Below are 16,895 nucleotides of genomic sequence, written 5' to 3' on the forward strand. Positions count from 1 at the left end.
CACAACATACTCTTCAAGCAACCTGTAATACGCTTATGGAATTTATTTTTCACAACAAAAGCAGTCACTTAGTTAACGCCGTTTAGATGCAATTTGAGATCATGCAATAATACTGCAGCACCCACAATATTTGCATCTCTAATTTACAAGCATATAATGTACAGAATTTGCATGAGAGCAAATAATACACTAATGCTTGCTTCTCCTTCCTATTTGTAAGATCCACCCAAACTGATTCTGTGGAATCTGAGGGATAGGGTCAGTGACGTTATTAGTGATAGACGTGAACAAGACATTCGGAGAGGTTCACCTCGACGCTGACATGGTCTGAAGAAATGACCAGCATCATAGGACAAGCATCACTATCCTGCCCACTCTACCAGGTTAACTTGCACCGTACTCTCTCTGCGCCCTCATACTCACCACCTATTATAGCACCTACCCCCGAACAAGGCTCATACCTTATCTCCAAATAAGGCTCAGGCACTACCATTCATACCCCTCACCCTGGAGTTCAGTTACATGCACTGATGTGTTTTAAGTCAATTGCTATTTGCCATTTTTAAATGGACCCAAGATGAGGGCTTAGAAGAAATTGTTAGTAAATGTGCTGACGATACGAAGTTCATTACAATAGTGGACAGTGTGGAAGGTTGTTGCAGATTACAGAGGATCATGGATAAGCTGCAGAGCTCGGCTGAGATGTGACGAATGGAGTGTAATACAGAAAGGTGAGAGATGATTCACTTTGAAAGGAGTAACAGGAATGTGTGAATAGTAATATGCTTGGTAGTGTAGATGCTGTCCATGTACATAGACCCTCAAAGATGCCACGCAGGTTGGTTGGCTGGTTGAAGCTTTTATTGGTGGAGGGATTTAATGTTGGAATCATGTGGTCATGCTGCAGCTGTTCAAAGCTCTGGTGTGGCCGCACTGGGACTATTGCGTACAGTTCTAGTCACTGCATTATAGGAAGGATGCAAAACAATTGGATAGTGTTCAGAGGAGATTTACTGGGATGTTCGTGTCAAGGATGTGGTGCTTGAAACCTACAGCAGGTCAGGCAGTATCCGAGGAGCAAGAAAATTGACAATTGAGCAAAAGTCGAAAAGTCGATTTTTCTGCTCCTCAGATACCGCCTGCTCTGCTGTGCTTTACCAGTACCACACTCTTGAATTTTATCTCCAGCATTTGCAGTACTGACTTTCGCCCGTTATGAGGATATTACCTGGTATGGAGGGGAGACCTGTCGAAGAAATTTGAGTGACATGCGGCTGCTTTTCTGAGAGAGAAGAAGGGTGAGAGATGAATCATTTGAGATATACAAGTTAATCAGATGGTCGGACCAAATGTTCAGTTAGAGCTTTTTTTTCCGGGGATGGTTATGGATAGCATGAGCGGGCATAATTTCAAATGGAGAGGTGATAAATATAACAAAGATGTTAGAGTTAAGTTCTTTACTCAGAGAATAGTCAGAGCGTGGAACACTCCTCCTGCAACAGGTGCACACTTTCCAAACTTACAGGCATTAAATGGTCACTGGACAGGCATATGGACGACAATGGATTAGTTTAAGTTAGATGTGCTTCAAATTGGTTCTGCAAATCAGCACAACATCGAGGGCTAAAGGATCTGTGATTCGTCCAATGTTCTATGATCTATGTTCTAACTCTGTATTGCTATCTGCGCAGATGCTGGCAGACTGGCTGAAAACGCTAGCTGGGCATCACCTTAACATGTAAAAGCTTGGCGCTTTGAAGGAGCTGTGGTTGTTTCAGAATTGCATGCGCCTTACGAAAATCCAACACGATCTTACGGACATAGAACATTACAGTGAAGCACAGGCCCTTCGGCTTTCGGTGTCGAGCCGACCAATGAAAGCAAGCTGAAGCCCATCTAAACTACACTATTCCATTTTCATTCATATGTTTTCCCACGACCATTTAAATGCTCTTAAAGTTAGCAAGTCTACTCCTGTTTCAGGCAAGCCGTTCCCCACCCTTCCTACTCTGAGTAAAGAACCAACCTCTGATATCTGTCCAATATCTATCACCCCTCAATTTAAAGCTGCACCTCCTCGTGCTAGCAATCACCAACCGAGGAAAAAAGGCTCCAACTGCCACCCTATCTAAACCCCTGGTTATCTTGTGTGTCTCAATTATGTCAACTCTTAACCTTCTTCTCCAAAACGAAAACAGCCTAAAGCCTCTCAGCCTTCTCTTACAAGACCTTCCGTCCATGCCAGGCAACGTCCTGGCAAATCTCCTTCTTCCATATTCTTCAAACAATTTGGCGACTAGAATTTTAAGCAATACTCCAAGTGCAGCAACACTAGAATTTTGTACAGCTGCAGCATCATGTAGTGACTTCGAAACTCTATTCCTCTTCCATTGAAAGCTAACACACTGTATGCCTTCTTAACAACACTACCAACCTGTGTGACATCTTTCTGGGACTTATGCAAATCGTATGCAGATCTATCTGCTCATCTGCACTACCAAGTACCTAACCATTAGCCTAGTACCCTGCATTGCTGTTACTCCTTCCAAAGTGAATCACCTCAAGCTTTTCCACATTAAACTCCATTTGTCACCTCTCAGCCCAGCTCTTCAGCTTATCTATGGCCCTAAGTAACCTACACATCGTTCAACACAATCCACAATTCCACCGACCTTAGTGGCATCCATAAATTTAATAAGACATCCTTCCATGCTCTCGTTGCACATCTCTTATAAAAGTGCCAAACAGCAGTGGCTCCAAATCAGTGCGAGGGCACCAGTAACTGAACTCCAGGATGAACATTTCCCATGCGCCATCACCTTCTGTCTTCTTTCAGCTACGCAATTTCTGATCTAAATTATGAAACCACCCTCTATTACATGCCTCTGTATTTTGTGCAATATCCTCCTGTGGGGAACCTTATAAAACATTTTACTGAAATCCAGATGCACCACAACAACTGTTTTACCCTCATCCACCTGTTTAGTCACCTTCTCAGAGAACTCAATAAGGTTTGTGAGGCACTACCTTTATCTCAGTATTCTCTTCTACGTCATTGTCTTTGTCCAGTATGAATACTGATGAAAAATGTCCATTTAGCGCCTTTCCATTCTCTTCAGCCTCCACCCACAACTTCCCACTCTTGTCGTCGATTGGCCCTAATTTGACTCGAGTAGTCATTCTTTTATTCCTAACAAACCTATTGAAAACTTCATAGTTTTTCTTGATTCTACCTGTCAAAGATATCCCATGCCCCCCTCCTGGTTATTCATAGCTCTCTCTTTAGGTCTTTCTTGGCTAACATGTTACTCAGATTTTGTAGTAAACCACGGATCTTGCGGTCGACCACTTCTTCATTACCTGACAGGTAATTTGTTATCAAGGACATTCCATAGCTGTTACTTGAACAAACTCCATATTTCAATTTTGCATATCTCCTAGAGTTTCCTTCCCCGTCCTATACATCCTAAATCTTGCCTAATCGCATCGTGGTTGCCTTTCCCCCACAGCTATAACATATGGCCTACAGCACATGGCTGTTCATTTTCATCGCTGAAGTAAAGGTAACTGAATTGTGGTCACTATCACCAAAGTGCTCACCTAGTTCCAAATCTTGCAGCTAGCCTGGTTCATTGCCTCTGTTAGCCTGTCTCCATACTATGTCAGCAAACCTTCCTGCACACATTGGATAAAAACTGAACCATCTAAAGTTCTCGAAATATAGTGTTTCTAATCAATATTTGGAAAGCTAAAGTCCACATAACCCTGTTACTTGTGCTCCTGTCTAGAATCATCTGTGCAATCCTTTCCTCTATTTCTGGAATTTTTCAGAGGCCTATCGAAAACCCCGAACTACCTGACCTCTCTAATCCTGTTTCAAACTTCAGACCATACTACCTGAGTAGATGAGTCCTTATCAAACGTCCCTTATGCCACCTGAATACTGTTCTTAACTACCAACGCCACACCTCCCTATTTTCTAACACCTTCCCCGTTCGTACTGAAACATCTGAAAATCGCAACCTGCAACAATCATTCCTGTCCATGTTGTATCATGTTTGCAGCAACCATTCCTGGTCCTGCTCTATCCATGGCTCCGAAATGACCTCAACATCGAAGTCTCTGGTATGAATACTTGCTGCAAGTTCACCCAACGTATTTCCAATGCTCCTGGTGTTGAAGTAGACATACTTCAAAACAACATTTTGCTTGCCGTTTCCCTCTTGCGATCTTGAAACTTTTATATTGACCTCACTACTCTTAACCTCCTGTACTCTGGAGGTAAAATTCAGTTTCCCATTCCCCTGCTGAAGAAATTTAAACCGAACTGAAAAGCATTAAAACATTATTCCCGAAGATATTGGAACTCCTTTGGGTCGGGTGTAGACCATCCCGTTTGTAGAGGTCCCACCTACACAGAATGAACCACAATTATCCAAGTATATAAAGCCCTCCCTCCTGCACCATCACTGTTGTCAGATGTTCAACTGCTCTTTCTCTCCTGATTCCTTGCCTCGCTTCCATGTGGCACGGGTAACAAACCAGAGATAAATGCTCTGTTTGCTCTACAAAGAATGCTGCTCATGTGCCATTGAAAAGAAGGGAAGAATAAACAGAGAAAGGGACAAAATAATGAGACAGAATGAATCATATACTTTAAATGTCATTTATGTGCACCGTTTGAAATATTCATTGTAACCTGTGCGCATTTTATATGGGGGGGAATATTTTTCCCTAATCTGAGTAATCCAAATCATTAAAGTTATACCATTCGACTTTGAACATATGCCAGTGAAAAAAAATTAAATAGAATTGACTTCCAAATGTACTAAAGTACACGACAAGGCCACCTGACAATTCACAGATTCAAGCATCTTATCTGAGGACAAATAATTTCTCGCCGTGGTGAGTAGATTAGTCTTTTTACCTTTGGGAACTGTTCAACGGGAAGTAGTTATGGAAAGCTATAACATTACTGGTGTGTAATGCTGACAAATAGAGGTTGAGAACAGAATACACGTGGGCTTCGGATCGGAAAATGTTGAAATAATAGTGATAAGGATTTTGAATTGTTTGAAAATATCATGGCTGAATTTGTGTTCATTTCTGACACCATAAACCCTGCATGTCCTCTATTTTGCCTACTCAATACAATCTCATCCGCTGCATCAAAAGTAACTGCGCTCCGTAATTCCTGCGTCTCATTCATTCCAGGAGGAAGACAGCCCACGGTAGGGCAGATAGAACCAAAACTTGTGGTGCCTGTCCAATAATCATCTCCCCAAAACTTACGTGGACAACATGCTTTCTCCGACTGCCCCAAGCAGCTGACTGACCATGGTCAAGCTCCTGTATTGATGTCTGACATGGCCCTGATACCAGATACACCTGCTGACAACCGTGAAAAGCTCCCTGGTGTTGTATCTGCACTAAACAGTGCATCAAATATTAGTACTGTGAACCTGTCATTTCTAGCTGAGTAACGCAGAGCTCAAAAAGTCAATGCAATGCAAGGTAGGTCACCTCCGAATCATTGAACCTGATAGCAGCAAAGAACAAGTTCCAGCTGCGGCTCAGATCAGTCCATGGACTGTGTGCATACCCCTTCGTGCACAGTGTTCTTGCTGCAGCATTGCAGTGGTAATTGCTAGTACAACACTGAAGAGAATAACAAAGTTGTAACTGGATTCGATAAGTGATCAGAGGGTTATTAAAGGCTGGGATAGCTGATGCGAATGTCCACGGATGTGGCGTGTATGTAGCCCATGCCCTGAGATGTGATGTCTGTTATTCAACATGCCGGTCCTTCAGAGCAAGTGATGAGCTAAAGTCGCAAGGAAACAGCTGTGACTTCCATGTCAAGAATTCTCGATATCTCACTTACTTAGCGTGTGTGGTAAGAGATGAAACTGATTTTAAAGAAGCAACTTATGCCTTTAATAAGGCAGAACAAATTGTAGTCCCTCCTAATTACAAACTCACCACTCAGTTGCTAGGAATTTTGCAGTGCTGCCTGAAGATGCATAAAAGATTGGATGATTTTCTCCAAATATCAAAATAGGACTCATCAGGTTTCTCATTTGATTCAACCACAAATCTCATGTCAAAGACCACATTTTACAGGTGCCTTCAAATTTTTACCGAAAAAGACTCAATATTCTGTTCTGCAGATACTGCCTGTGAGACTCCTGTGAGATCTGACTTAATCTCTGCTGAGACCATTCAATTTTCGGTGTTTCAGCCATTTCAACATGTGTGCATGCTTATTTCTTTAAATATATCAGAATTTTTTTTTCTGAATATGATAACAGATACAAAAGCAAACGATTCACGGCAATATGAAAAATAAAACCTGCAATTGCACAAATAACTAATAACTAAGCTAATAATGGAAACTCTTAGCAATAATAACGATGACAGTAACTATAACGCGGCTCAACACAACAAATCAATAATCCTTGATCATCGAGTGCATACGTTTATGCATATTTATTGAACGTAGTTCCTCCCCTCTGGTTGCCAGATTCATTACATACAACTGCCATTGCTATGTAAAGCCTCTTGATAATATGGTGGACAAATCTGTACCTGGGTAGTCCAAAAAGGACTTATGGAAATTCGCAGTCTTATGGTACACCATACTTGTAAGAAAGTCCAACAGGATGTAATCCACGGATAGCTTACTCCAGCCTGCCAGCCCGCCAGCCCCGGGTTATTTTCTGACACACACGCTAATAGAATGCTCTTTCTGGCAGAAAAAAATGAGGATAATGAAAAGCGTTTTTTGTGTGCATTTAATAAAAGTTAACTAAGAAAGCCAAGAAGAAGAGATACCCAGTCCATCTCTACCTCCGGCCCAAGGCCTTCTCTATTTTGCCTACCACACTGCTTCAGTATGTCCACAGTCCCTGGAAGGACCAAAGGCAATGTGTAAGTGTGTCCATGCTTACTTTGCATTTAGGACACATTGGAGATGATCCTGCTTTTAATTTAGCAAGGCGGTCTGGGGCCAGATGGAACCATTAGAGAATTTTCAATTGCAAGGCGTGTGCCCTGTTGTAAATCGAGATCCTTCTTGCATTTTCCCAGGCATCATCCCATATTTCAGAAGAGACCTCAACATCCACCTTCCTCTCCCATATCATACAGAGCCATATGGTCTCATATGAGGGAAGCCATTCCAAATAGATGATACGTGTTCCTAACAGATGATATGCCCTCAGCACTCAGCACCCACTTCTCTATGTCGGAACAATAATGATCAGTTAGAGGTGTGGTCTCTTTTTGGATGAAGATTCCAATTTGAAGAAACGAAGCAGGTCCATCCTGTGCAAACCACATTTCAGAGTGAACTGGTCAAGTAACATCGATATATCATCTTGAATAAACTACCCAGGCAAGGTACGCTTCAAGCTGCCCATAGATTAAACTCAGAGTTCATCATCCCTGGCTGATGTCAAAAATCAAGTTTTCGCAATATTGGTCTCATCCTGATGCATTGCCGTCGACACCTCTACAGTAATGTTGACTATTGAGCGATGGCAATATTTTGGTAACTGTTCTCATTTTGTCTAAGATCAGCAGGCTAATGAGGATGCATCTTGCCTGAGATGTTTCGATGTCCAACCAAAGTCAGTGAGGGTCGCCCGAGCCAAATCACTCTCCTACGGTAGCAAAGAGCTTAGTGGATAGTTTTTGATACGTAGGAGGCCCACTCCTCCCAATCTGTAGCTGAACAGCACTTTATTCAATTTAATTAGTGGAGGCTTGAAATACCAGATAAAAGAACTAAACCAGCCACTCAGTCTTCAAAATATTTGCAGGCTAAAAAGCAGAGAGAGCTTACTAATAGGATGCAACAGACGGGGCAGAATGCTCATTTTAATGAGGGCTATCACACCTAACCAACAGATCAGAAGCACTCCCATCCACGACGGTCCTACTTCATTCTGTCAAAGAAATTGTCAAAATCGGCTTTAAATAGGTGATCAAAAGCGGGAGTAATGAATATACTTCAGTCGAGAAATTCATCCTGCGAAGATGTAAAGGGGAGCTGAGATTTGCCCTTAGAAACAGGCACTCTCAGGAGATTACACATGGGTAAGGCCTTTGACGTCGCAAAATTAATCTTACCACCCGAGAAACCACCAAATAGATTGATACGCTATATCAGGTGTGGCACTGATGCTGTTGGATTGAATAAGAAGACAAGAACATCGTCCACCTACCGTGCAAGCTTAAGTGAAGTCGTCCCTATTTCTACAGCAGGTATATTGGGATCCCTGTGTATTGCCTCTGTTAGTGGTTTCATCTCCAATGTCAAAAGCAATAGTGACTATGAACTGCCCTTACCAATGTTAAAATCGTTTGATCGTACAACATTGCAGAGGACCATGGGAAGAGGAATATTAGATAAAACCTCCACCCACCCAAAGAAGTTCTCTCCCTGGCCAAACCGCTTCAAAGCATGCAAGAAGATGGCAACTCAACCCATTTAAATACCTTTTCCGTACCTACGGAGATCACCAATCCCTGCAGTGATCGATGTCGACATATTTGGATCATGCTAAATAATCTCCTGATATTATCTGTCGATCTGCGATCATGTATGAACCCTGAATGGTCCTCCAAAATGATGGAGGTCAGTACAGTTTCTAGCTAAATGCCAGAGTCTTAGATCTTTTTTTTTTAGTTGGCATTCAGGAGTGAAATGGGTCTGTAGGAAATACAATCCTCGAGGGCTTCCGTCTTTGAGAATGGGAGAGATGTTCACCTCTTTTAGTTATGGTGGGAGAAGGCCACGACTATGCGAGTCATTAACCATACCATCGGGCCTGACAAAATACTTATAATTTCGTCATAAAGCTGACTGGTAAGCCCGTCAGGACCCGGCGCCTTTCTATTCTGGAGCTGCCTCACAGCCCCTGCACCTCTTGCTCTGACAATGGTGCTTTGAGGAGAGACTATTGGTCGGGAGTCGCTCCTGGAAGGTCCAAATTCTTTGAAAAAAACTTCAACTTAATCCGACCACTGTCACAGCTTTCTGAGTGGTACAATTCAGAGAATAATTTCCAGAACAGTGCGTTAATCATTTTAGAATCCTGGGTCAAACGTCCAGTGTCGTCTCTGATCAAGGTAATGGCCTGGGCATATGTATTTCCTAACAGGATATGCTTACTTTCATGGCTCAGACAGTTGTGTACATGATTTGATACGTCAGTTTTAAGTTTTACAGGATGTTTATGCGGCATCTTTTGGCGTGCTGTGTCCAGTTCATTTCACGCTGTTATAGGATGGATATTATTAAGCTGGAGAGAGTTCATAAGCGATTTGCCAGGATGTTGCTCAGAAGGAAGGAATTGAGTTATAAGGTGAGGTTAGATGTAGATTGGGACTTCTTTGACATTTATGATAGAGATAAATGTGTTCTTGGTTGGTAAGAGGGTACAATGCGAGGTCTTGCAATGTGAAAAAAAAGGAACACAGACATGGACAATTTTCTCAAATTTGAGAAAAATCATAATGCCAAAGTTCAAAAGGATCTGAGTTTGATAGTCCAGAATTCTCCAAAGTTTAACTCGCAGGTTGAGTCCGTGGTTAAAAAAGCAAATGTAGTGTCGTCATTTATCTCAAGAAGGTTGGAATGTAAAAGCAGCGATTGCTACTGACCTTTTATACAACTCTTGTTGACCTCATTTAGAATATTGTGTGCAATTTCAGGCCCCACTCCTCAGGAAGAACATACTGGCACTAGAGCATGTCCAGCAGAGGTTCCGATGGATGATCCCTGGAATGGTTCATCTAACATACAATGAACGGCAGAGATTCCTTGGATTGTATTCATTACAGATTAGAAGACTGAGGGGAGATCTAATAGAAACTTATAAGATAATGTATCTCTCAGAAAAGTTGGACTCAGGGAAATTGTTGCCATTAGGCGAGGGTAAGTGGATCCATGGGTCGTGTCTTAGAATTAGAGGGGATTAATTTTGAACTGAAATGAGGAGTGGCCCTGTGGAATTCGGTGTCACGCAGCGCAATGGAGGCTTAGACTTTAAATGTTTTCAAGCAGAGATTGATAATTCATGATCTCACAAGGAATTAAGAGCTACGGGAAGAGTGTAGTGAAGTGGTGTTGAAATGCCCATCAGCCATGATTGAATGGCGGAGTGGACTCGATGTGCCAAAAGGGCTTACTTCCACTACTGTGCCTTATGGTCTTGTGGTCTAATAGTTACGGGGGATGGTAGTAGCCAGAAGAATGGTGTTGAGAAACAAATCGATCATGATCAAATGTAGAAGCAGGCTGATTAGTGATATTCAATATAGCTTGGTGCATGAGAAACCATATCTCACTTAATTCATCGAGATTTTTTAAGTAAGAAAGAGGACTGATAAGGGTAGAATGTTTGGCGTGATCTATATGCACTTCAGTAAGACATTTGACAAAGTTCCGTATGGTTGACTAGTTAGCCAGGTTATATCACATAGGATTTAGGGAGCACTGGCCACTTGGATACAGAAGTGGCTCGCTGGTAGAACACAGAGTGTGGTGGTGGAGGGTTACGTTTCAGATTGGAGGCCTGTGGTTAGTGGTGTGCCACAAGTATCAGTGTTGCCTCCACTACTTTTCGTTCTTTATTTAAATGATTTGCATGTGAATGCAGGTGGTATACTTCCTAAGTTTGCAGAAGACACGTAAATTGGAGGTGCACTGGACAAGGAAGAAGGTTGCCTCAGAGCAAATCAGGATTTAGATCAGATGGACCAGTAAGCTGAAGCGTGGCAGATGGAGTTGAACTTAGGTAAATGTGAGATGTCGTGGCATGCATGTGAGGGCGGCGCCGTGCTTCAGTGGTCAACTTTTCCGTCTCACAACATCAGGGACTCGCATTCGATTTCGACCTCAAGCGACTGTCTATTTGGAGTTTGTACATTCTCCCCGTGTCTGTGTGGGTTTCCTCTGCGTGGTCCAGTTTCATCCAACAATCTAAAGATTTGCATACCAGGTGAATTGGCCTGCTCAATTCTCTGTAGTGTGAGGTGCATTAGTCAGATGTAAATATCAGTTAGGGGAATCAGTCTGGGTACGTTACTCTTTCGAGGGTCAGTGTGGGCTTTATGAGCTGTGTCCGGACTGTATATGATGTAATTCTGTATTTTGGAGAGGCAAAAAAGGGCAGAACGTATACACTTAATGTTAAGGTTCTTCGAGTGTTGCTGAACAAAGACACCTTGGAGTACAGGCTCCTATTTCCTTGAAAGTGGAGTTCACTTTTAGATAGGAAAATGAAGAAGACATTTGGTATGTTTTACTTTATTGGTCAGAGAATTAAGGAGAGAAGTTGGGACGTCATGTTGTAGGTGAACACGACATTTGTTAGGTTACAATAGGAAGAATATTGTGAAATTTGAAAACGTTTGTAAATCTTGATTTTTCTGTGAAAATGATGTCAAAAAACAACAAGAGACTGAAAGAAACAATCTCACAAGCTTATGGCTTATACGTGAAGATATGGACTGAAGGAGAGGGCATTGAGACATGTACAACGTGACCAGAACTTCATCAGAATTTTGCCACCACTCAACTTCAACTACCAAGATGCAGCAGAGTGCATGTGAACACCATCACCTCAAAGTTTCATCCAGGTCACATATCGTCCTGACTTGTCTGACATCTTAGCATAGTAAAGCAGAGGATACCTTCAATTCAATCATAACAAAACTGAGAGCTTCTTTTCAGTTCGTAACACATACTTCACTGCCTTGCCACTAACTACATTCCACTTGCAGAAAACTGTCTGAGTGTGAACCAAACATGTCATAACTTTGATGAATAATTACATCCCGAGACGAGTTTTCAACCACGTTTCTCCTCATTACTAAGACTGCACACTTCGACATCAGTAACACCACCTAACTCCTCAATGTCGCTGATCATCAGCTGCTGAAACTCACATCCATTCCTTTCTTCCTTCTGGACCAAACTCCAAATGCACGACCCATTGTCTTCTCACATTCCCCTCTATGCATCTGGCTTGCTTCCTCTGTCTCTAATTATGGGTGTACTTGCGGTTAGGTTTCATGAATTGTTATGCTTTCCATTGACTTCAGCATCTTTCTCTTCCTACCCGAGCTGCCACAATGCAATAAGGGAAGTAGTTAATGGTTATTCACTTTGTGATGTAATCCTGAAGTCATCTAGAACTCTGCTGCCTGTGTGAGTAGTCGTGCTAGGTCTTGTTCACTCACTACACAAAGCTTGCACAACTACATTTTAAACTTTTCAGCCTTGTATTCAAAAATGTTGATCGATTCCTCTTAATCTCTCTCAGTAATGATCACCAGCTCTCTCAAGGACAATTAACGTGGTCAATAAAAACCAGCAGTGCCTATATCTCAAGAATGAATTGTCACAAATGCCCTTCAAGATATCTGCATTGTCTGTAATTCGAACCTCCTGAGCATTCTCGATTTTCAATGTTGCACATTTGGTGCCCTTGGCTTTCAGCTGTCAAGGACATAAACTGTGAAATCTTTCCCCAATCTTCTACCACTCTCGTAATTAAAATATTACGCTTTAGAGTACTCCTTGAAAATGACATATTTGTTCACCACCCTAATATATCGGTCAGTGACTGGGGTCACAATTGCTTTATAAATCCTCAGTGAAAAAGCTCAGAAGTTTCAGTTATGTGTAAGGCATTATTTTTACTTCAGTTGATTGACATTGATTTGGACAAATATCAAAGTGCTTTCATCATCACTCGGTGAATTATTCCTTTGCTGATGTGGGAGTCATTCAGGGATGATAATTGTTTACAGGAAACTGTCAGCAGACGTTCAGCTTGTAAAATGTTATTGAGAGAGTCAATGGAAATGACAGTACAATTACTAAATAAGTCGCACCCAGTACTGAGAACAGAGGAAGTCAACCAATGACAGAGATTTGATCACAGAGAAAAGAGATAAAACAGAGCATTGGAAGGACATTGAATCAGATCCACAACAAGGTTTCACATCAGTCGCATAGCCATGTCAAACTTTCATAGATAGCTGGGAACAGTACGAGAAGCTGTATTGTGAATACTAAAATAATTTCGTTACTCTTAACATTAAAATAAAATGCAAGGGTCTGCAGCTCAAACCAGATCAGAAGCTCTGGTGTCAGACAAAACTCTCACAGTTGACAAAGAATTGGGAATGAGGGTAATTTTACTGAATTTACTCTCATATATTCACAGTAAGAGTCATAGAGTCACAGAGATGTACAGCGTGGAAACAGACCCATCGGTCCGAAACGTCCATGCCAAACCAAGCTAGTTCCACTTGCCAGCACCCGGCCCATATCCCTTCAAACCCTTCTGATTCATATACCCATCCAAATGCCTCTTAAATGTTGCAATTGTACCAGCGTCCAGCACTTTCTCTGGCAGCTCATTCTATACACGTACCACCGTCTGCGTGAAAGAGTTGCCCTTTAGGTCTCTTTTATATCTTTCTCCTCTGACCCTAAACCCATGCCCTCTACTTCTGGACTCCCCGACTCCAGCGAAAAGACTATGCGTACTTACTCTATCCATGACCCTCATAATTTTTTAAACCTCTGTAAGATCACCCCTCAGTCTCCGACGCTCTAGGGAAAACAGCCCCAACCGATTCAGCCTCTACTGAAAACTCAAGTCCTCCAACCCTGGCAACATCCTTGTAAATCTTTTCTGAACCCTTTCAAGTTTCATAACATCTTTCTGATAGGACGGAGACCAGAATTGCCCGCAATTTTTCAACAGTGGTCTAACCAATGTCCTGTACAGCCGCAACACGACCTCCCAATTCCTGTACTCAATACTCTGACCAATAAAGGAAAGCATACCAAACGCCTTCTTCACTATCCTATCTAGCTGCGACTCCACTTTCAAAGAGTTATGAAATTCCACTCCAAAGTCTCTTTGTTCAGCAACACTCCCCAGGACATAACCATTAAGTCCTGCGAAGATTTGCTTTCCGAAAATGCAGCACATCACATTTATCTGAATTAAACTCCATCTGCCACTTCTCAGCCCATTGGCCCATTTCGTCCAGATCCTATTCTAATCTGAGATAACCCTCTTCGCTTTTCACTACACCTCCAATATTGGTGTCATCTGCCAACTTACTAACTGTATCTCCTATGATCGTATCCAAATCAGTTATGTAAATGACAAGAAGTAGAGGACCCAGAACCGATCCTTGTGGCACTCCACTCATTACAGGCCTCCAGTCGGAAAAACAACCGTCTACCACCACCCTCTGTCTTCTGCCTTTGAGCCAGTTCTGTATCCAAATGGTTGTTCCCCCTAAATTCCATGAGCTATAACCTTGCTAATCAGTCTCCAATGGGTTACCTTGACGAACGCCTTACTGAAGTCCATATAGATCACATCTACTGCTCTGCCCTCATCAAACCTCATTGTTAGATCTTCAAAGAACTGTATCAAGTTTGTGAGACATGATTACCCACACACAAAGCCATGTTGACTATCCCGAATCAGTCCTTACCTTTACAAATACATGCACATGCTGTCCCTCAGGATTCCCTCCAACAACTTGCACATCACCGAAGTATGGCTCACTGTTCTATAGTTCCCTGATTTGTCTTTAACGCCCCTATTAAACAGTGACACCACGTTTGCCAACCTTCAGTCTTCTAGCATCTCACCTGTGACTACCGTTGCTACAAATATCTCAGCAAAAGGCCCAGCAATCACTGCTCTAGCTTTCCTCAGATATCTCGGGTACACCTGATCGGTTCCTGGAGATTATCCACTTTTACCCATTTCAAGACATCCAGGACTTCTTCCTCTGTAATATGGGCATTTTGAAAGTTGTCCCTGCCATTTCCGGTTGTCAGTTTCAGCTGTACTGACCACTATAAACACCGGAGGAAACATCAAAGAAGCGCTTCGCAGGAGGCTCCCAAGCACTGATGATGTCGCCTAGCCAGGGGACGAAACGTTTGCAACAAAAACTTCCAGCTCGGCGAACAGAACCACAATAACGAGCACCCGAGCTACAAATCTTCGCACAAACTTTGAACACTTACGGGCGAGAGACGCTGAGACAAGCCAGGAAATGGGAATCCTGCGCTAACCGACTAAGCGCCACATACGAACAACTCTGGTTCCTGCATGAATGCCGAAAGAATCGAATCATTCCACAATGTGTCAGATACAGACCGCCAGTCAACAATCCACAAGCCAGGGACACAGCCAGACAGAACCGACTCGGGATGATCCAGGTAATGATCACAGACGCGCACAACCGATTTCACAGATACAGACATGAAATTGCGCGCCAAAAGTCGTTAATTTCAAAAACCACGAATCAGGAATGGACCCGGACCATAGAACAGGCTGTCACCATAGGACAGAACAGGACTACACACCGCAAAAAACGGCACTAAAAGAAAAAATGACCAAACTAACACACAACAAAGAGGACACTACAACACACACCTGGGTTAAAAACCTCTCCCACAGACAGCTCACAGACACGGAAAGAACAATACTGGCCAAGGGGCTCAACTACAACCACAGGGACGCCAAGACAGCAGACTTCATAGCAGCACTAGAAGGCACACTCAGGAACAATGGACTGACAGAAGAGAGACAACAAATAGTGAGACAAACTGTCGTACCTATGATAATAAGGAAAAGACAAACACATAACCTCAACACCAAGGAGAGGGAAGCACTGAAATCACTAAGAAACGATAAGAACATAATCATACTACCAGCAGATAAAGGCAGAATGACGGTCATCCTAGATAAATCTGATTACATCCAAAAAGCACAACAACTACTTGATGATACCAACACCTACCAAAAGAGGGAGTTTGACCCCACCCCACAGCTCACCAATAGGATAGATAACACACTAAGGAATCTACAAAAAAACGGACAGATAACCAGAGCTGATCTACAAAGAATGAAACCGGAAAGCAACAACACCCCCAGATTCTGTGGATTACCTAAAGTACACAAACCAGACATCCCACTCAGACCCATAGTATCACTACCAGGGACACCATCATATAAACTGGCCAAAGAACTACAACAGAAACTGAAACACCCGGTCAGCGGATCCAAACACTCGATACAATCACCACAGGAATTCTTGGACATCATCAGAAATATACACATAGACAAAGAAGAAACCATGATATCATTCGACGTGACGGCACTGTTCACTTAGATTGGCAAAACCCTAGCCAGAGAAACAATAGCCAACCTACTGGACATACAGAACAGAAAACGAGACGCTGAACCTATCAACAAAGACGGTATACTTAAACTACTGGACTTGTGCCTCACAACACACTTCACATTCAACAACCAGATATACGAACAAATCAACGGAACACATGGGATCACCAATCTCGGGACTCATAGCAGAGGCAGTTATGCAAAGGTTAGAACAAAAAGTCCTACCACAAATTCAACCCAAACTCTGGGTCAGATATGTCGATGACACGTTCGTAATCATTAAAAACACGGAAATAGAAAAAACACACCGGATCATCAACGCCACACTCACAGGAATCCGATTCACGAGAGAAGAAGAAAAGGATAGCCAACTCCCATTCCTAGATGTGACGGTACAGAGAACACCAGACGGAGAATTCACTACAAGACTATACAGGAAAGCCACACACACAGACCAAGTCCTAAACTATGAAAGTAACCACCCCAACACAGACAAACGAAGCTGCATCAGGGCACTATTCTAAAGGGCCACAACACACTGCAGTACACCAGGACTGCAAAAAGAAGAAGAGGAACACCTATACAAGGATACCCGCGCAACTTCATCAGCAGATGCCGAAGAGAAAGACCACGGAACGAGGACATACCACA

This window comes from Chiloscyllium plagiosum, unplaced genomic scaffold (genome assembly GCF_037043375.1).
Source record: "Chiloscyllium plagiosum isolate Xiang-an unplaced genomic scaffold, Cpla_swu_hap1 HiC_scaffold_39, whole genome shotgun sequence".
Taxonomy (NCBI): domain Eukaryota; kingdom Metazoa; phylum Chordata; class Chondrichthyes; order Orectolobiformes; family Hemiscylliidae; genus Chiloscyllium; species Chiloscyllium plagiosum.